Source organism: Coregonus clupeaformis, chromosome 25, assembly GCF_020615455.1.
Source record: "Coregonus clupeaformis isolate EN_2021a chromosome 25, ASM2061545v1, whole genome shotgun sequence".
Lineage (NCBI taxonomy): Eukaryota > Metazoa > Chordata > Actinopteri > Salmoniformes > Salmonidae > Coregonus > Coregonus clupeaformis.
Window position 1 is genome coordinate 2,797,151 of NC_059216.1, and position 27,158 is coordinate 2,824,308.

At 44.9% G+C, this 27,158-nt stretch overlaps 1 protein-coding gene and 1 long non-coding RNA gene across 2 annotated transcripts in view; one reads left to right on the forward strand and one right to left on the reverse strand.

Moving 5' to 3' along the window:
• LOC121539761 (estrogen-related receptor gamma) overlaps positions 1-27,158 on the reverse strand; it is a 246,252-nt gene that overhangs the window by 100,299 nt on the left and 118,795 nt on the right. The gene's annotated exons all lie outside the window — the stretch shown is intronic.
• Positions 21,177-22,129, forward strand: LOC121539381. The gene is made up of 2 exons (XR_005995360.2): positions 21,177-21,210; positions 21,289-22,129. It is a non-coding gene; the product is annotated as an uncharacterized LOC121539381 (long non-coding RNA).

A 27,158-nucleotide genomic window follows, 5' to 3' on the forward strand; every position in this document is an offset into this window, starting at 1 on the left:
CACACACACACACACACTTAATGACTGTTGCTGATATGTGATCTGCATCGGGGCATTAAGATACCTTTTAGTCAGTATTACAGTATTTGTAGATGGAAGGAATGGTACCAGACCTTTCTGAACCTTATCTCTCCCTACAATTAGGACTTAGCTGACATCAGTATTACTGCTCTCTATCTCTCTCTATCTCTCTCTATCTCTCTCTCTCTCTCTCTCTCTCTCTCTCTCTCACTCCACTTTTACAGTGTGTCTATGGTAAGGTAAAATCTATATAATCTGAATTGTAATTAAATCATTGTTGTTGACTCCCGGCATATAACTAAAGAGCAAATATATAACTAAAACTCCTTAGCAGATCTTCATCATCTTACTGTACGTCTAGAGTCACATGATAGAATGGTTGCACAGTACAACTAATGGGTACACAAATACTTTGTATGTTTTTTTCACACATAGCCTACTGCATTTAACCAAACCTCATTATAAGCCTGTACAAATAGGTTTTCACCATCACAGAAATGTTCACATCTCAATGGAGAGCTTTGTACCAACGCAGAGTCACCTCCCACCCCTTATACCACTATCAGACACTTCAGGAAACAGCAGGTTGAAAGCTGATTATGATTATGTTAAAGGGAGCAGTTCAAGAATGCAATAGGCTTGTTTCAGAGCAGGCACATATCCACAGTACAATTGCTAATATTATATTTAAATTGAAACAACTGCAATCAACAGTTTGCACGTAAAGAATTGAATACATGCTATAAAGTGAGGTGAACCAGACGTGTACGGTATTCAGCCTAGATTAGTATCTACTGTACTCTACTCTCTGGTCTATACACCTTAAGTAAAGCTTGGCAGAGAAAGCTGCCAAGTCCTAACCTCTAAAGTGTATCTCCTCCAGTCTATCTGGGTGTCATTGTCACACCCTGACTCAGGGGACTCTTATATGTTGAGTCAGGGTGTGTATATTCTTTGTTGTGTATGTTCTATGTTGTATTATCTAGTATGTGTATTTCTATGTTGGCCGGTGTGGTTCCCAATCAGAGGCAGCTGTCGCTCGTTCTCTGATTGGGGACCATACTTAGGCAGCCTATTGGCACTGTGTAGTTGTGGGATCTTGTTCCGTGTAAGGTTTGTTGTGTGTTACCTTAGGACTTCACGTGTCGTTGGTTTATTGTTTTGTCGTGGTGTTTATCAGTTAATAAACATGTACGCATTTCACGCTGCGCCTTGGTCTGACCCGTCCTTAAACGAACGTGACAGTCATATCGTATGCACAAGCGGTCATTTATCCACACACCTTTCCCACGCCTCCTAAAGACTCAGTGCCAACTTTCCATCCGTCTACGGCCTCCCCTGATCGGGTTGGTATGGGGACGAGGGCCCCTGGCCCACATGGTGTGTGTGTGCGCGTACGTGTGTGTGGATGTGTGTGTATGTGTTTGTGTCCACCTGGTGAGCTCCAGAGAGAAGGGGACGTGCGAGGCCAGCGAGGCCCAGGCCAGAGCAGCAGCTGCTGGGTAAATCTGCTGGGTTTAGGAGGGCTTTCTGGAGCCTGTCACTGCCATCAGTAACCTTTGGAGGAGGGCTAACACACACACACACACGCACACACACACACACACACACACTAAGTGGACATGTGAGTGTTTTCCGTGGAATACTGCGGCATGTGATTGAAGTCAACGGAACGTCCTTCTGACAACACGTGGAGGTCAAAGGGATTCTCACCGCCCTGGACGGACAGGTGTGTGTGTGTTTGTGGTTCACGTGGGGAAGGAGACCGGAGGCCTGACAAAGGGGGTATGTTGGCCTATCATAATTGTACCCAAGGTTTAAGTGAAGAAAAACTAGCCTGGTGCTAAAGTGTTCCTGTCTTACCACATATACAGGGGCCCAATGGTCTCACTACACGGTTCACATTCGTTTTTGGTTGACAATTAGCACAAACAATGTGTGTTAGCCCTGAGGCCTTGTTGACCCCCTATCTCCCTGTCCAACCGCCGTGACCTCATCAAAAGGGGACAGGACAGAGGTAGAGCGTTGGGCGGAACTGTGAGCTACGCCTGCTGACCTTATCAAAAGTGGACGGCCAGGGCAGCAGGGAGGCCTGGAGGGATGGATGTGACCCCATCACAAGTGGACAGGTGAGGTGCAGAGGTGCGTCACCACTGCCTTTCCCTGATCAGCCTCTGCTGCTAACTAAATATTCCCAAATAATAATAAGCTATTCTATTCTATTATGTTTTATTCTATTCTGTTCTGCTCCAGTCTTTTCCATTCCAGCCAATTCTATTCTGAATTGACACTGAACTATTCATTACAAAGTTAAAAACCAAAGATGTTGAGCATTGAGTTATAATGAATTCTGATGCTGTCATCCATGTGTGTGTGTGTGTGTGTGTGTGTGTGTGTGTGTGTGTGTGTGCGGGTGTTATGGCCTAGTTTAGAGAATAGAAATGGAGATCACAGTTAGACAGGCTCTCTCTGCTTATCTCTTCAACCCAAACAAGAGCTCCTGCACACACACATGCACACACACACACACGCACACGCACACACGCACACACACACACACACACACACACACACACACACAATCTAACCCCGAGATTTGAGACAGTCTAGAGGGGTGTAACTATCTCCCCTCTCTGTCTGTATCCACCCTGGGTCACTCAGTTAAAAGTTACCTCTCTGTCTGTATCCACCCTGGGTCACTCAGTTAAAAGTTACCTTGAAAACAACGTTTCACACTAATAACATTCAGAATTTGAGTTAATGATCAAACTTAACAATAAAACACACACGCATAAACACACACACGCACGCAAACACACACACACAGACACACACACACACACACATACACACACACACACACACACACACACAGTCTTGTACAGCTAACCTTGTGAGGACACACAATTCAGTCCCATTCAAAATCCTATTTTCCCTAACCCCTAACCCAAAACCTAACCCTAACCCTAACCTTAACCCAAAAACCTGACCTTAACCCCTTTGTATATATTTCTCTCTCACTTGCCATCCTTAACTAAATATACTTTCCTGCAACCCGCTTCACCCAATGTGGAACGGATTCTATTATTTCTTCATACCTTTTATCAAGAACCCACGGCTGAAACTAGCCAGCTAACTAGCTACTTGCTATTAGCTATTGCTATTAGCCACCGTTAGCGGTCTTCACCACTGTCCGTGGCCTGCACTACCTACCAGCCAGCTCTAGCCTGGACAATTATCGGCCAGTCTGCACAGCGTGCTATCGACCCAGAGCATTTCGGATTTTCTGCCGGAATCACTGAATCACTGGATCTTAACACCGGATCATCACAACTAGCTAGCTGCAACCAAATGGATGTTGTTGTTGGCTAATCACCACTAATCACCACTTGTCCCAAAGCTAGCACCAGTTCGTCTTGAACTAGCCTCGAGCCAGGCCCATCTCCCGGCTATCCACCTCTCTGTCAACCGGACGGGACCTCCTAGTGTCGACAAGGTGCCCCGCCGATCCATCACGACTGGTCTGCCGACGTAATCGTCTGATGTGGTTTCAACAGGCTTCCCGTTGCGACGACCACGAAGATTAATCTGCTAGCACCGGCCCGCTAGCACGCGCAATCAACAGCCGTGCCTCCTGCTCGCCTGTGCTGTAGCAGCCACAAACTGCTCCCGGACTTACCTATTGCTGTTCACTGGACCTTATGATCACTCAGCTACACATCTGATGCCCGCTGGACTGTTCCTTTACACGGTACCCCATCCTGTTTATCTGTTTAGCCTCAGCCCAAACTTTCGTCGCCATTACCAGTTGTTGCCTTAGCCCTCTCGAATAACACCTGTGATTGCGTTATGCCTCTCTCCCATGTCAATATGCCTAGCCTATTGCTGTTTGGGTTAGTTGTTATTGTACTATTTCACTGTAAAGCCCCCAGTCCCGCTCAACCTGCCTCAGATAGCTTCTTTGTCCCACCCCCCATAAACGCGGAGACCGGCTCAATCGGTACCTCCAGTGATGCTATCTCTTTCATCGTTACCCAATGCTTAGGTGTACCTCCACTGTACTCATATCCTTCCATATCCTTGTCTGTACATAATGCCCTGAATCTATTCTACAACGCCCAGAAATCTGCCCCGTTTATTCTCTGTACCCAACGCACTAGAAGACCAGTTCTTAAAGCCTTTAGCCGTATACTTATTCTATTCCTCCTCTGTTCCTCTGAAATTAAAGTGGACAGCGTCGGGTGAGGTTGTGTCTCTCTCTGGCGGGAGTTAAGCTTGGCTTATATGGTGTCGAGTAAAGCTTAAACCATGTATTTAGATTGTAGGTAGGTAGGTATTGTAGTTAGGTATTGTAGGTAGTTTATCTAGGTACAGTGGGGAGAACAAGTATTTGATACACTGCCGATTTTACAGGTTTTCCTACTTACAAAGCATGTAGAGGTCTGTACTTTTTTATCATAGGTACACTTCAACTGTGAGAGACGGAATATAAAACAAAAATCCAGAAAATCACATTGTATGATTTTAAAGTAATTAATATGCATTTTATTGCATGACATAAGTATTTGATCACCTACCAACCAGTAAGAATTCCGGCTCTCACAGACCTGTTAGTTTTTCTTTAAGAAGCCCTCCTGTTCTCCACCCATTACCTGTATTAACTGCACCTGTTTGAACTTGTTACCTGTATAAAAGACACCTGTCCACACACTCAATCAAACAGACTCCAACCTCTCCACAATGGCCAATAGAAGACAGCTGTGTAAGGACAACAGGGATAAAATTGTAGACCTGCACAAGGCTGGGATGGGCTACAGGACAATAGGCAAGCAGCTTGGTGAGAAGGCAACAACTGTTGGTGCAATTATTAGAAAATGGAAGAAGTTCAAGATGACGGTCAATCACCCTCGGTCTGGGGCTCCATGCAAGATCTCACCTCGTGGGGCATCAATGATCATGAGGAAGGTGAGGGATCAGCCCAGAACTACACGGCAGGACCTGGTCAATGACCAGAAGAGAGCTGGGACCACAGTCTCAAAGAAAACCATTAGTAACACACTACGCCGTCATGGATTAAAATCCTGCAGCGCACGCAAGGTCCCCCTGCTCAAGCCAGCGCATGTCCAGGCCCGTCTGAAGTTTGCCAATGACCATCTGGATAATCCAGAGGAGGAACGGGAGAAGGTCATGTGGTCTGATGAGACAAAAATAGAGCTTTTTGGTCTAAACTCCACTCGCCGTGTTTGGAGGAAGAAGAAGGATGAGTACAATCCCAAGAACACCATCCCAACCGTGACGCATGGAGGTGGAAACATCATTCTTTGGGGATGCTTTTCTGCAAAGGGGACAGGACGACTGCACCGTATTGAGGGGAGGATGGATGGGGCCATGTAATGCGAGATCTTGGCCAACAACCTCCTTCCCTCAGTAAGAGCATTGAAGATGGGTCGTGGCTGGGTCTTCCAGCATGACAACGACCCGAAACACACAGCCAGGGCAACTAAGGAGTGGCTCCGTAAGAAACATCTCAAGGTCCTGGAGTGGCCTAGCCAGTCTCCAGACCTGAACCCAATAGAACATCTTTGGAGGGAGCTGAAAGTCTGTATTGCCCAGCGACAGCCCCGAAACCTGAAGGATCTGGAGAAGGTTTGTATGGAGGAGTGGGCCAAAATCCCTGCTGCAGTGTGTGCAAACCTGGTCAAGACCTACAGGAAACGTATGATCTCTGTAATTGCAAACAAAGGTTTCTGTACCAAATATTAAGTTCTGCTTTTCTGATGTATCAAATACTTATGTCATGCAATAAAATGCAAATTAATTACTTAAAAATCATACAATGTGATTTTCTGGATTTTTGTTATAGATTCCGTCTCTCACACTTGAAGTGTACCTATGATAAAAATTACAGACCTCTACATGCTTTGTAAGTAGGAAAACCTGCAAAATCGGCAGTGTATCAAATACTTGTTCTCCCCACTGTAGTTATTGTAGGTTATTGTAGGTAATTATTGTAGGTAAGTATTATATTCAGCTGAGCCCGGTGAAGCACGAGGCTAGCTAACTCACTACCTGGACCAATAAAGCTAGCTAGCTAGCGGGTAGCTACTGGTAACTATTAGCAACTGTGGATAGTTGTTTCCAATGTTATTTCACGCTTAAGAGTACCTGTGATTATGCCAGCTAGCTACCATTCAGCTGTTTTTCTAACCTCATTATCTGAAGCGTTAACGTTAGGTAGTTAGTATCTACTGTACTCGAAATGTAGCTATCTTGTTGCTACCTGGATAGCTAACTAAACAATAGCTGGAACGACCTATCTTTAATATTTGGAGACGCTTTCTCTCCGTTGGGACAGATGCGAACTGGCTGAATCGATTCAGTGGCTAGCTTTGCACTTAACTGGCTAACAGTAGCTACTAAGGGTAAGTTATAACCTACATTTATTTTTATTTTGTTTATACATACTGGTAACCAGAGTCGTTCAAGGGAATTCGGGACATGGGTGACTAGTTAACGTTAGCTTGGGTCTCTGTGTGTTCGTGCCATGGGAGGAGGGGTTGGTTCGTTGGCAGAGAGCAATGGCTAGCTAGTATGCTAACTATTCTAGCTAACTAACTGGCTGAATAAGTTGACGATGTACTCACTCAAACTGTCAAAACTAACCCAAAACTTTACACAACGTTAGACACGGACACGAATGATCTGCTTGGCATGTTAACACACTGGTGGTTTGTTGTAACCGAGTATTGGTGCTAAACCATGTTATTGGAGCCTGGCATGCTAGTTGGCTTTGGCGTCATAGGATTCGGTGCCCTGGACGGTTTTCACGGAAGAATACTGTACCAAGTTAGCTAGCTGAATAAACTAAGTTAGAGTCTATTCCTAGAAAACATTGAACCGCTGTAGTTTACAACAATTATCATTTCTAAAGTGGAAGTTGGGAGAGTTATATTTGAGTGTTTCAGTGAAACATAAGTGAGGGAGGCCCCGCTCTCTTGCTTTCCCAGATGTTTAGTTAATTTCATTCCGATCTCCTTTGCATTATTGTAGCCTTTTTCTGTAACCTGTCAACTATGTGTCTGTGTATCCCTGTTCTCTCCTCTCTGCACAGGCCATACAAACGCTTCACACTACGTGGCTGTTGCCACTCTAATCTGGTGGTACCTGCGCGCATGACCCACGTGGAGTTCCAGGTCTCTGGCAGCCTCTGGAACTGCCGTTCTGCGGTCAACAAGGCAGAGTTAATCTCAACCTATGCTACCCTCCAGTCCTTCGACTTCTTGGCGCTGACGGAAACATGGATTACCACATGAAAACACTGCTACTCCTACTGCTCTTTCCTCGTCTGACCATGTGTTCTCGCATACCCGAGAGCATCTAATCAGCGCGGCGGTGGCACAGGAATCCTCATCTCTCCCAAGTGGACATTCTCTCTTTTTCCCCTGACCCATCTGTCTATCTCCTCATTTGAATTCCATGCTGTCACAGTCACTAGCCCATTCAAGCTTAACATCCTTGTCATTTATCGCCCTCCATGTTCCCTTGGAGAGTTCATCAATGAGCTTGACGCCTTGATAAGTTCCTTTCCTGAGGATGGCTCACCCCTCACAGTTCTGGGTGACTTTAACCTCCCTACGTCTGCCTTTGACTCATTTCTCTCTGCCTCCTTCTTTCCACTACTTTCCTCTTTTGACCTCACCCTCTCACCGTCCCCCCCTACTCACAAGGCAGGCAATACACTTGACCTCATCTTTACTAGATGCTGTTCTTCTACTAATCTCACTGCAACTCCCCTCCAAGTCTCCGACCACTACTTTGTATCCTTTTCTCTCTCGCTCTCCTCCAACACTACTCACTCTGCCCCTACTCAGATGGTAATGTGCGGTCGCAACCTTCGCTCTCTCTCTCCCGCTACTCTCTCTCCTCTTCCATCCTATCATCTCTTCCCTCTGCTAAATCCTTCTCCCTCCGATCTCCTGATTCTGCCTCCTCAACCCTCCTCTCCTCCCTTTCTGCATCTTTTGACTCTCATGTCCCCTATCCTCCCGGCCGGCTCGGTCCTCCCCTCCTGCTCTGTGGCTTGACAACTCATTGCGAGCTCACAGAAGAGGGCTCCGGGCAGCCGAGCGGAAATGGAGGAAAACTAGACTCCCTGCGGACCTGTCATCTTTTCACTCCCTCCTCTCTACATTCTCTTCCTCTGTTTCCGCTGCTAAAGCCACTTTCTACCACTCTACATTTCAAGCCTCTGCCTCTAACCCTAGGAAGCTCTTTGCCACCTTCTCCTCCCTGCTGAATCCTCCTCCTCCTCCCCCTCCCTTCTCCCTCTCTGTGGATGACTTCGTCAACCATTTTGAAAAGAAGGATGACGACATCTGATCCTCATTTATTAAGTCAAATGACACCGCTGGTCCTGCTCACACTGCCCTACCCTATGCTTTGACTTCTTTCTCCCCTCTCTCTCCAGATGAAATCTTGCGACTTGTGACGGCCGGCCGCCCAACAACCTGCCTGCTTGACCCTATCCCCTCCTCTGTTCTCCAGACCATTTCCGGAGACCTTCTCCCTTACCTCACCTCGCTCATCAACTCATCCTTGACCGCTGGCCATGTCCCTTCCATCTTCAAGAGAGCGAGAGTTGCAGCCCTCCTCAAAAAACCTATACTCGATCCCTCCGATGTCAACAACTACAGACCAGTATCAATTATTTATTTTCTCTCTAAAACTCTTGAGCGTGCCGTCTCTAGCCAACTCTCCTGCTAGCTCTCTCAGAATGACCTTCTTGATCCAAACCAGTCAGGTTTCAAGACTGGTCATTCAACTGAGACTGCTCTTCTCCGTGTCACGGAGGCTCTCCGCACTGCTAAAGCTAACTCTCTCTCCTCTGCTCTTATCCTTCTAGACCTGTCTGCTGCCTTTGATACTGTGAACCATCAGATCCTCCTCTCCACCCTCTCCGAGTTGGGCATCTCCTGCGCTGCTCACTCTTGGATTACGTCCTACCTGACAGGTCGCTCCTACCAGGTGGCGTGGCGAGAATCTGTCTCCGCACCACGTGCTCTCACCACTGGTGTCCCCCAGGGCTCAGTTCTAGGCCCTCTCCTATTCTCTCTATACACCAAGTCACTTGGCTCTGTCATATCCTATCATTGCTACGCAGACGACACACAATTAATTTTCTCCTTTCCCCCTTCTGATAACCAGGTGGCGAATCGCATCTCTGCATGTCTGGCAGACATATCAGTGTGGATGTCGGCTCACCACCTCAAGCTGAACCTCGGCAAGACGGAGTTGCTCTTCCTCCCGGGGAAGGACTGCCCGCTCCATGATCTCGCCATCACGGTTGACAACTGCATTGTGTCCTCCTCCCAGAGTGCAAAGAACCTTGGCGTGACCCTGGACAACACCCTGTCGTTCTCCGCTAACATCAAATCGGTGACCCGATCCTGCAGGTTCATGCTCTACAATATTCGCAGAGTACGACCCTACCTTACACAGAAAGCGGCACAGGTCCTAATCCAGGCACTTGTCATCTCCCGTCTGGATTACTGGAACTCACTGTTGGCTGGGCTCCCTTCCTGTGCCATTAAATCCCTACAACTTATCCAGAACGCTGCAGCACGTCTGGTGTTCAACCTTCCCAAGTTCTTTCAAGTCACCCCGCTCCTCCGCACACTCCACACTCCACTGGCTCCCAGTTGAGGCTCGCATCTACTACAAGACCATGGTGCTTGCCTACGGAGCTGTGATTGGAACGGCACCTCCTTAACTTCAGGCTCTGATCCTACACACAAACGAGGGCACTACATTCATCCACCTCTGGCCTGCTAGCTCCCCTACCTCTACGGAAGCACAGTTCCCGCTCAGCCCAGTCAAAGCTATTCGCTGCTCTGGCACCCCAATGGTGGAACAAGCTCCCCCACGACACCAGGACAGCGGAGTCACTGACCATCTTCCGGAGACACTTGAAACCCTACCTCTTTAAGGAATACCTGGAATAGTATAAAGTAATCCTTCTACCCCCTCCCTCCCCCACCCTCCCATAATTTTTTTTTAAAAAAAGTGGTTGTCCCACTGGCTATCAGAAATTGAATGCACCAATGTGTAAGTCGCTCTGGATAAGAGCGTCTGCTAAATGATGTAAATGTAAAATGTAAATGTGATGTAGAGGTTAACCCAGGCCCTGTAGCCCCCAGTATCAATCCTACTCCCCAGGCGCTATCATTTGTTGACTTCTGTAACCGTAAAAGCCTTGGTTTCTTGCATGTTAACATCAGAAGCCTCCTCCCCAAGTTTGAGTTATTCACTGCGTTAGCACACTCTGCCAACCCTGATGTTCTAGCAGTGTCTGAATCCTGGCTTAGGAAGGCCACCAAAAATTCAGAAATGTCCATCCCGAACTACAACATTTTCTGTCTAGATAGAACTGCTAAAGGGGGCGGAGTTGCAATCTACTGTAGAGCTCTATCATACTATCCAGGTCAGTGCCCGAACAGTTTGAGCTTCTACTTCTAAAAATCCACCTTTCCAGAAATAAGTCTCTCACTGTTGCCACTTGCTACAGATCCCCCTCACCCCCCAGTTGTGCCCTGGACACCATATGTGAATTGCTTGCCCCCCATCTATCCTCAGAGTTCATACTGCTTGGTGACCTAAACTGGGATATTCTTAACACCCCGGCCGTCCTACAATCTAAACTAGATGCCCTCAATCTCACACAAATTATCAAGGAACCTACCAGGTACAACCTTAAATCCGTAAACATGGGCACCCTCATAGATATCATCCTGACTAATTGACCCTCTAAATACACCTCCGCTGTCTTCAACCAGGATCTCAGCGATCACTGCCTCATTGCCTGCGTCCGTAATGGGTCTGCGGTCAAACGACCACCCCTCATCACTGTCAAATGCTCCCTAAAACACTTCAGCGAGCAGGCCTTTCTAATTGACCTGGCCCGGGTATCCTGGATGGATATTGACCTCATTCCGTCAGTAGAGGATGCCTGGATGTTCTTCAAAAGTGCTTTCCTCTCCATCTTAAATAAGCATGCCCCATTCAAAAAATTCAGAACTAAGAACAGATATAGGCCCCTGGTTCACCCCAGACTTGACTGCCCTTGACCAGCACAAAAACATCCTGTGGCGTACTGCATTAGTATCGAACAGCCCCCGCGATATGCAACTTTTCAGGGAAGTCAGGAACCAATATACACAATCAGTTAGGAAAGCAAAGGCTAGCTTTTTCAAACAGAAATTTGCATCCTGTAGCACTAACTCCAAAAAGTTTTGGGACACTGTAAAGTCCATGGAGAATAAGAGCACCTCATCCCAGCTACCCACTGCACTGAGGCTAGGAAACACTGTCACCACCGATAAATCTACGATAATCGAGAATTTCAATAAGCATTTTGCTATGGCTGACCATGCTTTCCACCTGGTTACCCCTACCCTGGCCACCAGCTCTGCACCCTCCGCTGCAATTTGCCCATGCCCCCCCCACCTCTCCTTCACCAAATTCAGATAGCTGATGTCCTGAAAGAGCTGCACAATCTGGACCCCTACAAATCAGCTGGGCTAGACAATCTGGACCCTTTCTTTCTAAAATTAGCCGCCGAAATTGTCACAACCCCTATTACTAGCCTGTTCAACCTCTCTTTCGTATCATCTGAGATCCCCAGAGAAAGGAAAGCTGCAGTGGTCATCCCCCTCTTCAAAGGGGGTGACACTCTAGATCCAAACTGTTACAGACCTATATCCTTCCTACCCTGCCTTTCGAAAGTATTTGATAGCTAAGTTAACAAACAGATCACCGACCACTTCGAATCCCACCGTACCTTCTCTGCTATGCAATCTGGTTTCCGAGCTAGTCATGGGTGCACCTCAGCCACGCTCAAGGTCCTAAACAATATAATAACCGTGATCGATAACAGACAAAACTGTGCAGCCGTCTTCATCGACCTGGCCAAGGCTTTTAACTCTGTCAATCACCGCATTCTTATGGGCAGACTAAATATCCTTGGTTTCTCAACTGACTGCCTCGCCTGGTTCACCAACTACTTTTCAGATAGAGTTCAATGTGTCAAATCGGAGGGCCTGTTGTCTGGACCTCTGGCAGTCTCTATGGGGGTGCCACAGGGTTCAATTATCGGGCCGACTCTATTCTCTGTGTATATCAATGATGTCGCTCTTGCTACTGGTGACTCTCAGATCCACCTCTATGCAGACGACACCACTTGTATACATCTGGCCCTTCATTGGACACTGTGTTAACAAACCTCCAAGCGAGCTTCAATGCCATACAACACTCCTTCCGTGGCCTCCAACAGCTCTTAAACGCTAATAAAACTAAATGCATGCTCTTCAATCGAACGCTGCTTGCACCCGCCCGCCCGACTAGAATCACTACTCTCGGCGGGTCTGACTTAGAATATATGGACAACTACAAATACCTAGGTGTCTGGTTAGACCGTAAACTCTCCTTCCAGACTCACATTAAGCATCTCCAATCCAAAGTTAAATCTAGAATCGGCTTCCTGTTTCGCAACAAAGCCTCCTTCACTCATGCTGCTAAACATGCCAGGTCGCAGTTGTAAATGAGAACTTGTTCTCAACTGGCTTACCTGGTTAAATAAAGGTTAAATAAAACAAAAATGCCCTCGTAAAACTGACTATCCTACCGATCCTTGACTTTGGCGATGTCATTTACAAAATAGCTTCCAACACTCAACTCAGCAAATTGGATGTAGTCTATCACAGTGCCATCCGTTTTGTCACCAAAGCCCCATATACTACCCACCATTGTGACCTGTATGCTCTCGTTGGCTGGCCCTCACTACATATTCGTCGCCAAACCCACTGGCTCCAGGTCATCTATAAATCACTTCTAGGCAAATCCCCGCCTTATTTTAGCTCATTGGTCACCATAGCAACACCCACCCGTAGTATGCGCTCCAGCAGGTATATCTCACTCTTCATCCCCAAAGCCAACACCTCCTTTGGCCACCATTCCTTCCAGTTCCCTGCTGCAAATGACTGGAACGAACTACAAAAATCTCTGAAGCTGGAGACACTTATCTCCCTCATTAACTTTAGTTAATGTCAGAGCAGCTTACCGAACACTGTACCTGTACACAGCCCATCTGTAATTAGCCCACCCAACTATCTCATCCCCATATTGTTATTTACATTGTTATTTATTTTGCTCATTTGCACCCCAGTATCTCTATTTGCACATCATCTTCTGCAATTATTTTGCACTATGGCCTATTTATTGACTTACCTCCATAACTTACTACACGTGCACACACTGTATATAGATTTTCTATTTTCTATTGTGTTATTGACTGTACGTTTTTGTTTATTCCATATGTAACACTGTGTTGTTGTTGTTTTTATCGCACTGCTTTGCTTTATCTTGGCCAGGTCGCAGTTGTAAATGAGAACTTGTTCTCAACTGGCTTACCTGGTTAAATAAAGGTGAAAAAATAAATAAAAAATAAATAAATAAAAAAACTAACCCTGGCTCCTAACCCTAACCCTTAACGTAATTCTAACCCTAACACTAATTCTAACCTTAACCCTAAACTCCATAGAAATAGCATTTGACCTCGTGTGGACTAACAAAATGTCCCCAGTTGGTCAACTTTTTGTTCGTTTACAAATCTTGTGGGGACTTCTGGTCCCCACAAGAATAGTTAAACACGTCCACACACACACACACACACACACACACACACACACACACACACACACACACACACACACACACACACACACACACACACACACACACACACACACACACACACACACACACACACACACACACACACACACACACACACACACACAAAGTGTAATACATTTCTGTCTGTGTTCCTTCTCTAGGGGGAGTCCCCAGCAATAAAAGGGGTAATTATCCCCTCCAAAAGTGTGTGTGTGTGTTTCAGTCCAGACTAGCAGTACTGTACACACAGTTCCTCAGGCATGGGGAGAGGAATAGTATGTGAGTCCTGTCAATCATTTCAATCTAGCCTTCCGGGAGTGTGTGTGTGTGTGTGTGTGTGTGTGTGTGTGTGTGTGTGTGTGTGTGTGTGTGTGTGTGTGTGTGTGGTGGTGTGTGTGTGTGTGTAAGCTGAACACAGCAAACCAACGGGAAGTAGGAAAACACCATCACTTCTACAGCCATGGGAGTTCCTGACACGCACACGTGCACGTGTACAGTGTATTGGCACGTGCACACACACACACACACACTCAAGCACACACACAGACAGTCAGGAGCCTTTCAGAGATCCCAGTGCTTTAGCCTCAGACAAAAAAAGAGAGAGAGATAGAGAGAAAGCAGAGAGAAAGAGAGACAGAGAGAGAGAGAGAGAACGAACGAGACCTTGGACTTTCACCTCTAACCTGACTTTATCACCTGTGTGCAGATGGCAGAGGGTAGAGAGCTCCTGAGACAAGGCACTGGGAGCAGGAGCCTCTGGACTGTGTTCATCATTCATATTGGATGTATACTGTATGTGTTTACAGTGTAGCTACACAAGTTAACTCAACTCCACTCTTTCAGCAGGTAAAGAAAATAACATATGGAGAAAATATGTGTGTTTTAATCTTTCTAAACATCTCTCTCTCTCGGGAGGATCAAAAGGGTATTTAAAAAGCCTTATATTCAAAGAGGTGTAAAATATACCAACGGAAGGAACATATGTAGCTCCCAAAATCAAACATGCATTACAATATCTTTGGGAAGATAGCCACTATCAATGTAAATGGGTCAGGTGTGAACGATTCAAAATAATTCATTGATTTATCATGACAGAAGAGAGATGGAACTATATAGTTTAGAGTTCCTACGTACAGCATATTCATTTAAGTTATCCTATAATGTATTTGAGGCTTTAGATCGGTGGGATAACACAGTCTAATGCAAAGCAGACAACGCGGGTTTAATACCTGGTCAGGTATACTCAAACACACAGAGACACCACATATCTTATTCTGTCATTTAATTCTATACAAATAATTTTCCTCACCCCTCATCCACACCTATCCCTCCGCTCATCTCTCCTCTCTCTCTCTCTCTCTCTCTCTCTCTCTCTCTCTCTCTCTCTCTCTCTCTCACTCTCTTTCTCTCTATCTCTCTGTCTCACTCACTCTCTCTCTCTCTCACTATCTCTCTCTCTCTCTCTCTCTCTCTCACTCTCTCTCTCTCTCTCTCTCTCTCTCTCACTCTCTCTCTCTCTCTCTCTCTCTCTCTCTCTCTCTCTCTCTCTCTCTCTCTCTCTCTCTCTCTCTCTCTCTCTCTCTCTCTCTCTCTCTCTCTCTCTCTCTCTCTCTCTCTCTCTCAATTCAATTCAATTCAATTCAATTTAAGCGCTTTATTGGCATGGGAAACGTATGTTAACATTGCCAAAGCAAGTGAAGTAGATAGTACACAAAAGGGAAATAAACAATAAATATTAACAGTAAACATTACTTGTTATTTGAAAAGGAAATAATCTCCCAAATATCACTATTTCTAAAACAAGCCATAGAAAGTTGGTTGCAATTTCAATTTAATCCTCCAGAAACGACAGAACAAATAATGCAACAAATATTGTGGTTAAACTCAAATATACTAATTGACAAAAAAACTTATTTTTTTGACAAAATGTTCATAAAGGTATAATCTTCGTAAATTATATCATAGGTAGGACTGGTGGAGTTATGTCGCACATGCAGCTAACAAAAACATATGGAATTGTCTGCTCTACCCAAAATTACAACAAAATAATTGCAGCCTTACCGGACAAATGGAAGAGGAAAGTGGAAGGGGGAGAAAGTAAGGAACTTGTCTGTCGGCCTTGCATTAAAGAACATAATTGGTTAAGGAAAACTGTGATAAATAAAAAAGTATATCAGTTTCACTTAAGGACCAAAGGATTGACAGCCGTCCCATATAGATTGCAACATAGTTGGGAAGAGATTTTTGACGTACCGATCCCATGGCATAGTGTCAATGAACTGATACGCAAAAACGACACCGGATTCAAAACTTAGAATCTTTCAATTTAAATTATTATTATAAAATCCTTGCTACCAATAGAATGTTATTTATATGGGGGATACAATCTTCCCAGCTCTGCAGATGTTGCTGCGAAGAGAGAATCATTAGATCATTTGTTTTGGTACTGTCCATTTGTAGCTTATTTTTGGACACAGGTCCAGGAATGGCTAAAGGATTGCAATATTTACCTGGAGCTAACCTTGCAGATAGCATTACTGGGTGATCTGAAAAGTCATAGTCAATCGATCAATAATACTTTTAGCAAAAATGTTTATTTTAAATTCACAATCTGTAGAAACAATGAGAATAGAAAGGTTCAGAACTTTTGTAAGACATCACAGTACAGTTGAAATATATATGGCAAATAGAAATCCTATATGGATGGTGTTAAGAGATAGATGGGAGGTGTTGAATGGAATTGAAGGATGGGACTAATAACAACTAACAACAAATAATAACAAGATAACTAATAATGTAAGCATACTGTGTCCTTAATAAGTATATACTGTAGGTTGTAGGTTGGGAGCTTTTGTGAAAGAGCACAGTTAGAAAGATATGGCATATAGAAGCAAACCGGATGGACATCATGAAAATGATCGGAGAGGTTGAGAGTAGAAGAAGTTCAGGAGAAAAAACAAACAAAATATAATTATTGTAAGATTGACTGTGTCCATAAAATGTAGATAGTAAGTATAAGCTGGAAGTAGAGGCCTAAGCATTGTTGTTCACTAGTTTACTCCAAGTAGGGAAAGGTTGGAGGGGTTGGAAAGTAATAAAGGGGAATATATATATATTTTTAAAGGATATGTATGTGTATGTATGTATGTATGTATGTATGTATGTATGTATGTATGTATGTATGTATGTATGTATGTATGTATGTATGTATGTATGTGTGTGTGTGTATGTGTGTATATGTGTATATATATGTATATATATGTATTTGTATGTGTATGTGTATGTGTATGTGTATGTGTATGTATGTATATATATATATATATATATATATATATATATATATATATATATATATATATATATATATATACAGTGGGGAGGACAAGTATTTGATACACTGCCGATTTTGCAGGTTTTCCTACTTACAAAGCATGTAGAGGTCTGTCATTTTTATCATAGGTACACTTCAACTGTGAGAGACAAAATCTAAAACAAAAATCCAGAAAATTACATTGTATGATTTTAAAGTAATTAATATGCATTTTATTGCATGACATAAGTATTTGATCACCTACCAATCAGTAAGAATTCCGGCTCTCACAGACCTGTTAGTTTTTCTTTAAGAAGCCCTCCTGTTCTCCACTCATTACCTGTATTAACTGCACCTGTTTGAACTTGTTACCTGTATAAAAGACACCTGTTCACACACTCAATCAAACAGACTCCAACCTCTCCACAATGGCCAAGACCAGGGAGCTGTGTAAAGACATCAGGGACAAAATTGTAGACCTGCACAAGGCTGGGATGGGCTACAGGACAATAGGCAAGCAGCTTGGTGAGAAGGCAACAACTGTTGGCACAATTATTAGAAAATGGAAGAAGTTCAAGATGACGGTCAATCACCCTCGGTCTGGGGCTCCATGCAAGATCTCACCTCGTGGGGCATCAATGATCATGAGGAAGGTGAGGGATCAGCCCAGAACTACACGGCAGGACCTGGTCAATGACCTGAAGAGAGCTGGGACCACAGTCTCAAAGAAAACCATTAGTAACACACTACGCCGTCATGGATTAAAATCCTGCAGCGTATGCAAGGTCCCCCTGCTCAAGCCAGCGCATGTCCAGGCCCGTCTGAGGTTTGCCAATGACCATCTGGATGATCCAGAGGAGGAATGGGAGAAGGTCATGTGGTCTGATGAGACAAAAATGTAGCTTTTTGGTCTAAACTCCACTCGCCGTGTTTGGAGGAAGAAGAAGGATGAGTACAACCCCAAGAACACCATCCCAACCGTGAAGCATGGAGGTGGAAACATCATTCTTTTGGGATGCTTTTCTGCAAAGGGGACAGGACGACTGCACCGTATTGAGGGGAGGATGGATGGGGCCATGTATCGTGAGATCTTGGCCAACAACCTCCTTCCCTCAGTAAGAGCATTGAAGATGGGTCGTGGCTGGGTCTTCCGGTATGACAACGACCCGAAACACACAGCCAGGGCAACTAAGGAGTGGCTCCGTAAGAAGCATCTCAAGGTCCTGGAGTGGCCTAGCCAGAACCTGAACCCAATAGAACATCTTTGGAGGGAGCTGAAAGTCTGTATTGCCCAGCGACAGCCCCGAAACCTGAAGGATCTGGAGAAGGTCTGTATGGAGGAGTGGGCCAAAATCCCTGCTGCAGTGTGTGCAAACATGGTCAAGACCTACAGGAAACGTATGATCTCTGTAATTGCAAACAAAGGTTTCTGTACCAAATATTAAGTTCTGCTTTTCTGATGTATCAAATACTTATGTCATGCAATAAAATGCAAATTAATTACTTAAAAATCATGCAATGTGATTTTCTGGATTTTTGTTTTAGATTCCGTCTCTCACAGTTGAAGTGTACCTATGATAAAAATTACAGACCTCTACATGCTTTGTAAGTAGGAGAACCTGCAAAATCGGCTGTGTATCAAATACTTGTTCTCCCCACTGATATATATATATATATATATATATATATATATATATATATATATATATATATATATAACATGGGGGGATTGGAAGTGATGCAGACAATTACATTGATGGAAGTTACAATCTATCTGCAATATTAAGCTGATCTACCCCCCACCCCCCCCCCCCCAAAAACAAAAACAAAACAAAAACAGTAAACATTACACTCAGAAGTTCCCAAAGAATAAAGACATTTCAAATGTCATATTATGTATATATATACAATGTTGTAACAATGTGCAAATAGTTAAAGTACAAATGGGAAAATAAATAAACATAAATATGGGTTGTATTTACAATGGTGTTTGTTCTTCACTGGTTGCCCTTTTCTGGTGGCAACAGGTCACAAATCTTGCAGCTGTGATGGCACACTGTGGTTTTTCACCCAGTAGATAAGGGAGTTTATCAAAATTGGGTTTGTTTTCGAATTCTTTGTGGATATCTGTAATCTGAGGGAAATATGTGTCTCTAATATGGTCATACATTTGGCAGGAGGTTAAGAAGTGCAGCTCAGTTTCCACCTCATTTTGTGGGCAGTGTGCACATAGCCTGTCTTCTCTTGAGAGCCAGGTCTGCCAACGGCGGCCTTTCTCAATAGCAAGGCAATGCTCACTGAGTCTGTACATAGTCAAAGCTTTCCTTAAGTTTGGGTCAGTCACAGTGGTCAGGTATTCTGCCACGGTGTACTCTCTGTTTAGAGCCAAATAGCATTCTAGTTTGCTCCGTTTTTTTGTTAATTCTTTCAAATGTTTCAACTAATTCTCTTTTTGTTTTCTCATGATTTGGTTGGGTCTATTTGTGTTGTTGTTGTTGTCCTGGGGCTCTGTGGGGTCTATTTGTGTTTGTGAACAGAGCCCCAGGACCAGCTTACTTAGGGGACTCTTCTCCAAGTTCATCTCTTTGTAGGTGATGGCTTTGTTATGGAAGTTTTGGGAATCACTTCCTTTTAAGTGGTTATAGAATTTAACAGCTCTTTTCTGGATTTTGATAATTAGCGGGTATTGGCCTAATTCTGCTCTGCATGCATTATTTGGTGTTTTTCGTTGTACACTGAGGATATTTTTGCAGAATTTTGCATGCAGAGTGTCAATTTGGTGTTTGTCCCATTTTGTGAATTATTGGTTGATGAGCGGACCCCAGACCTCACAACCATAAAGGGCAATGGGTTCTATAACTGATTAAAGTATTTTTAGCCAGATCCTAATTGGTATGTCAAATTTTATGTTCCTTTTGATGGCATAGAAGGCCCTTCTTGCCTTGTCTCTCAGATCGTTCACAGCTTTGTGGAAGTTACCTGTGGCGCTGATGTTTAGGCCGAGGTATGTATAGTTTTTTGTGTGCTCTAGAGCAACGGTGTCTAGATGGAATTTGTATTTGTGGTCCTGGCAACTGGACCTTTTTTGGAACACCATTATTTTTGTCTTACTGAGATTTACTGCCAGGGCCCAGGGGCCTCATGTATCAACACGGCGTACGCCAGCTTTCACGTTCACGGTCAGATGTACTAACAGTGAAATTAACGTAAGAATGTGCGTTCTTCCACGTAAACTTCAGGCCTGGCGTACGTACATTTTTGTGATGTTTGTCCGTTGGCGACTCATAGAGGCAATAAAGTGAAGTGGCAAACATTACACTACGAACTGTTCTATCGCACCTGCCAGATATTGCTTATAATTTGTAATTGATAAATGATTTGCCATATTATTGTCACACGAGTCTTATTAGAATATTCTATTAATTATGCAATTAAGTAAGAACATATATAAAGGATGTGAAAATTGATACAACCCGTCTAGCAATGGCAGCTTTGGCTTTATTAGAAGACATTTTCAATGGACAAATCCGGAGAGAACGAGTTTTTAGGGACCACGGTGATTTTCTGGCCCACGACGATGACTGGCTCATCAGCCGTTTCAGATTTCCAAGGGCTATACTCTTGGAGCTCTGTGCTGAGTTGGGTCCGAATTTGGAAAGAGAGACAGTGAGGAGCCACGCATTACCCGTTCCTTTACAGGTGCTTACTACACTTGGTTTCCTAGCAACCGGTTCTTTCCAAAGAGAACTGGCAGACCGCTCAGGAATAAGCCAGTCGTGTTTGAGCCGTGCAATGCCACCTGTATGGGACGGCATCATCCGCTTGTCTACCAGGTATATAACGTTCCCATACGATGCAGGTGACCAGCCAAACATCAAAGCGCAATTTGCAGCGATAGCCGGTTTTCCTAATGTAATCGGAGCGATCGACTGCACACATATTGCTATAAAGGCGCCATCTGAAGACGAATTTGCATATGTGAATCGGAAACATTTCCATTCAATAAATGTGCAGATTATATTGATGCACAAATGCGCCTAACAAATATTGTGGCAAGGTGGCCTGGGTCAACCCATGATTCATATATCCTTACAAACAGCATGGTTGGGATGAGACTCAAGCTGGCAGGGTGCGCGATGGGTGGCTACTTGGTAAGTTATGCATTTAAATGTATGGTTCTATCTAAAAGTAAAATGTTTGTGTCTGTAATTATTATTACTGCCCATCAGGAGACAGTGGTTATCCACTAAAGACGTGGCTGTTAACCCCCCTCACCAACCCACAAACTGACCGAGAGCGCAGATACAATGATGCCCATTCCCGCACTCGGTCAGTTGTGGAGCGGGAGATTGGGCAGCTGAAATGTCGGTGGCGCTGCCTTGACAGGACCGGGGGGATGCTGTTATACCGCCCTGACAAGGTTTGCCGCATCATACTGGCCTGTGGAGTGCTGCACAATGTCGCGCACAGGCATGGCATACCCCTTGGTGAGGTGGGGGCACCGCCAGATGACCCTGACCCAGGACCAGTATATGTGCAGCACAATCAACAAGCCATTCAGGCCCGTCAACGTGTAATTGCGACAATATAAATGGTACTCAGACACAAAGTTCATTTTTTGACCAATTCTTTTAATGAATGGCTTATTTCTGTGAGTGCGTCAGTGACATTTTTAAGGTGACTGTTCATTTCTTCAATGGCCCTAACAATTTGTTGTTGTGACTCCAGAACAGCATGCGTCAAGACACGGCCAGATGGACGGGCTTCAGCACTGGGGGGAACATTAGAGACACGGGAGACGCTGGACTGAATGGGCTCTGGCTGCTCAGGTGGTGCGGACTCTGAGTGCGTGCCAGTGGACGTTCCTGCGGTTCCTAAGTCCAATTAAACACAGGCACATCTTAACAGTAATTTGAGTCTGTTCCTTTTTAATGGGTACACGCATTTGCAATAAAAGCAGTGGATACGTGAAATCTCTGGTGTACCTTTTGCTATATTGCATGCATTTTAAAATTAAACGGTGGCTGGCTATGTATATCAAAGTTAAGGAAATAAATCTGAGTCACCTTGCTGGCAGTCCTGTAGTATATCCAAGTCTCCTACATCAGCGGATACGATTCCAGAGATTAACGTGTCTCCTACAATAGAGGCAACTCTCTGATCAAAGGGTGCAAGTTCATCGGTCCCTGTACCACCGCCTGTTCTGCCCACACTTTGTCGGTGCGCAGCAGTTCTCCGCTTAACTTCCACCTTTATGTCTGACCATTTCTTCTTCAGTTCATTTACGGTGCGACTCTCAGATCCCACCGCGTTGACGGCATCAGACAAACTCGCCCACTCTTTTTTCTTTCTTTTGTTATTAATTCCAGAGGACAGATTTCCAAATAAAATATTTTTTCTTGTTTCTACCTCTGATAGTAGCACCTCTAATTCGTTTTCAGTGAAATTTCGTTTCTTGCTTGCTTTAGCCATGTTCTTGCAGGTTTCTTTTGCCAAATTGGACTAATTACCATATTTAAATTGATTTAATTGAGGGAGGAGACAGGGTGTGGTGTGGTGCTCGTGCATGTGCGCTCAATTTCGCGTTGATTGGGATGTACAAAGAGAATGTATGTGGAATGCTGCGTACGCAGAGATTCATACATCAGATTTTTTTGGTGCGTACGCACATTTATGGCTTTGTCCGTACGCAATGTTTTAGTATGAATTCAACGCAAGTCTTTGTACATGAGGCCCCAGGTCTGTCAGAATCTGTGCAGAAGATCTAGGTGCTGCTGTAGGCCCTCCTTGGTTGGTGACAGAAGCACCAGATCATCAGCAAACAGTAGACATTTGACTTCAGATTCTAGTAGGGTGAGGCCGGTGCAGACTGTTGTAGTGCCCTCGCCAATTCGTTGATATATATGTTGAAGAGGGTGGGGCTTAAGCTGCATCCCTGTCTCACCCTACGGCCCTGTGGAAAGAATTGTGTGTTTTTTTTGCCAATTTGAACCCCACACTTGTTGTTTGTGTACATGGATTTTATAATGTCGTATGTTTTTCCCCCAACCCCACTTTCCATCAATTTTATAGTAGACCCCCATGCCAAATTGAGTCAAAAGCTTTTTTGAAATCAACAAAGCATGAGAAGACTTTGCCTTTGTTTTGGTTTGTTTGTTTGTCAGTTAGGATGTGCAGGGTGAATACGTGGTCTGTCGTTCAGTAATTTGGTAAAAAGCCAATTTGACATTTGCTCAGTACATTGTTTTGTACCCAAGGTTGCAGTTGACGCATATCCCACGGTAGTTATTGGGGTCAAAATTGTCTCCACTTTTGTGGATTGGGGTGATCAGTCCTTGGTTCCAAATATTGGGGAAGATGCCAGAGCTAAGGATGATGTTAAAGAGTTTAAGTATAGCCAGTTGGAATTTGAGGTCTGTATATTTTATCATTTCATTGAGGATATCATCAACACCACAGGCCTTTTGGGGTTGGAGGGTTTGTATTTTGTCCTGTAGTTCATTCAATGTAATTGGAGAATCCAGTGGGTTCTGGTAGTCTTTAATAGTTGATTCTAAGATTTGCATTTGATCATGTATATTTTTTTGCTGTTTGTTCTTTGTTATAGGGCCAAAAAGATTGGAGATGTGTTTTTCCCATACATCTCCGTTTTGGATAGATAGTTATTCGTGTTGTTGTTTGTTTAGTTTTTTCCAATTTTCCCAGAAGTGATTAGAGTCTATGGATTCTTCAATTACATTGAGCTGATTCTGACATGCTGTTCCTTCTTTTTCCGTAGTTTTATTTCTGTATTGTTTTAGTGATTCACAATAGTGAAGGCGTAGGCTTCTCTCTCTCTCTCTCTCTCTCTCTCTCTGTCTCTCTCTCTGTCTCTCTCTCTGTCTCTCTCTCTCTCTCTCTCTCTCTCTCTCTCTCTCTCTCTCTCTCTCTCTCTCTCTCTCTCTCTCTCTCTCTCTCTCTCTCTCTCTCTCTCTCTCTCTCTGTCTCTCTCCCCCTCCCTCTCTCTCTGTCCCTTTTTCTCTCTCGCAGATTTGATAACAAATATTCCCTTCCCTAAATGTGAGAAAGGAAATAATGACGTGTGTATCTCCGTTGGGTAGCGTCCTGAGTTGCTGGAGTCCAATAGGTGAGTGGATACGCTGCCCGTAATTATGTTCCTTTGAAACAGAACATGAGTGGCTTATTCCAGAGGGATTAAGCCCCAGCACTTCTATTTATTAATGCAACACAAACATATGCCAGGGAAAAGAGGGACACACACACGCACGCACACATGCACACACACACACACACACACACACACACACACACTCATGTACACACGTGGGCACACACACACACACACACACACACGCAGCTCAACACCCAATTTATTCACCAGTCTCAAAAGCCAAGTGAATAATTTTACTAATAATAAAGATTGGAAGAAGCAGAGAGGGAGGGATGGAGAGAGGGAGAAAAGGAGGCAGGGAGAGAAAGAGGGAGGAAGGAGAGAAAGAGGGAGGGAGAGAAGGATGGAGGGAGAGAAGGAGGGAGGGAGGAGATAAGGAGGGAGGGAGAGAAGGATGGAGGGAGAGAAGGAGGGAGGGAGGAGATAAGGAGGGAGAAAAGGAGAGAACGAGGTAGGGAGGAGAGAAGGAGGGAGGAGAGAAATATGGAGGGAGGAGAAGAACCTATAGTAATAAGAAAGGAGCAGTCAAGACGTTCTCAAGGACAACAGAAAATGAAATGTATCTAGTTACATCAAATGAATGGATTTGACAGCTACGTGGTTCGTCGTGTGTGTGTTTGATTTGCCAGGTGTGTGTGTGTGTGTTTTAGGTCTACTTTTTCCTACCACTGTCTATGTTGGAGTCTTTGTTCCTTTGCCAATATACTGTGTCACCACCTTTATCCTCATTGCTCCAGAGGCCAAGGAGAGCATGGTGACTCCTGTAGCCAGGGAAGGAGAGGGGAAGGCGGGCAGAGAGAGGAGGCCGTGGAGCCTGGATGGATCTCTAGGCCTTACACCGGCCATGCAAGCCTCTATGCTACTCTATCAGATTTAGTCCACTAAACAACATGCTTATACAGTGGCTTGCGAAAATATTCATCCCCCTTGGCATTTTTCCTATTTTGTTGCCTTACAACCTGGAATTAAAATGCATTTTTTGGGGGTTTGTAACATTTGATTTACACAACATGCCTACCACTTTGAAGATGTAACATATTTTTTCTTGTGAAACAAACAAGAAATAAGACAAAAAAACAGAAAACACCCCCCTTTTGCAGCAATTACAGCTGCAAGTCTCTTGGGGTATGTCTCTATAAGCTTGGCACATCTAGCCACTGGGATTTTTGCCCATTCTTCAAGGCAAAACTGCTCCAGCTCCTTCAAGTTGGATGGGTTCCGCTGGTGTACAGCAAACTTTAAGTCATACCACAGATTCTCAATTGGATTGAGGTCTGGGCTTTGACTAGGCCATTCCAAGACATTTAAATGTTTCCCCTTAAACCACTCGAGTGTTGCTTTAGCAGTATGCTTAGGGTCATTGTCCTGCTGGAAGGTGAACCTCCGTCCCAGTCTCAAATCTCTGGAGACTGAAACAGGTTTCCCTCAAGAATTTCCCTGTATTTAGCGCCATCCATCATTCCTTCAATTCTGACCAGTTTCCCAGTCCCTGCTGATGAAAAACATTCCCACAGCATGATGCTGCCACCACCATGTTTCTTCCATATGTTTGGGGAGTCTCCCACATGCCTTTTGGCAAAGACCAAACGTGTTTGCTTATTTTTTTCTTCAAGCAATGGCTTTTTTCTGCCCATTCTTCCGTAAAGCCCAGCTCTGTGGAGTGTACGGCTTAAAGTGGTCTAATGGACATATACTCCAATCTCCGCTGTGGAGCTTTGCAGCTCCTTCAGGGTTATTTACATTTACGTCATTTAGCAGACGCTCTTATCCAGAGCGACTTACAAATTGGTTCATTCACCTTATAGCCAGTGGGGTTTCAAGTGTCTCCGGAAGGTGGTGAGTGACTCCGCCGTCCTGGCGTCGTGAGGGAGCTTCTTCCACCATTGGGGTGCCAGAGCAGCGAACAGTTTTAACTGGGCTGAGCGGGAACTGTGCTTCCGCAGAGGTAGGGGGGCCAGCAGGCCAGAGGTGGATGAACGCAATGCCCTCATTTGGGTGTAGGGACTGATCAGAGCCTGAAGGTACGGAGGTGCCGTTCCCCTCACAGCTGCGTAAGGCAAGCACCATGTTCTCGTAGCAGATGCGAGCTTCAACTGGAAGCCAGTGGAGTGTGCAGAGGAGCGGGGTGACGTGAGAGAACTTGGGAAGGTTGAACACCAGACGGGCTGCGGCATTCTGGATGAGTTGTAGGGGTTTAATGGCACAGGCATGGAGCCCAGCCAACAGCGAGTTGCAGTAATCCAGACGGGAGATGACAAGTGCCTGGATTAGGACCTGTGCCGCTTATGTGTAAGGCAGGGTCATACTCTGCGAATGTTGTAGAGCATGAACCTACAGGATCGGGTCACCGCCTTGATGTTAGCGGAGAACGACAGGGTGTTGTCCAGGGTCACGCCAAGGCTTTTTGTACTCTGGGAGGAGGACACAACGGAGTTGTCAACCGTGATGGCGAGATCATGGAACGGGCAGTCCTTCCCCGGGAGGAAGAGCAGCTCCGTCTTGCTGAGGTTCAGCTTGAGGTGGTGATCCATCATCCACACTGATATGTCTGCCAGACATGCAGAGATGCGATTCGCCACCTGGTTAGCAGAAGGGGGAAAGGAGAAGATTAGTTGTGTGTCGTCTGCGTAGCAATGATAGGAGAGGCCATGTGAGGATATGACAGATCCAAGTGACTTGGTGTATAGCGAGAATAGGAGAGGGCCTAGAACTGAGCCCTGGGGGACACCAGTGGTGAGAGCACGTGGTGCGGAGACAGAATCTCGCCACACAACTTGGTAGGAGCGACCTGTCAGGTAGGTCGCAATCCAAGAGTGAGCCGCGCCGGAGATGCCCAACTCAGAGAGGGTGGAGAGGAGGATCTGATGGTTCACAGTATTAAAAGCAGCAGACAGGTCTAGAAGGATAAGAGCAGAGGAGAGAGAGTTA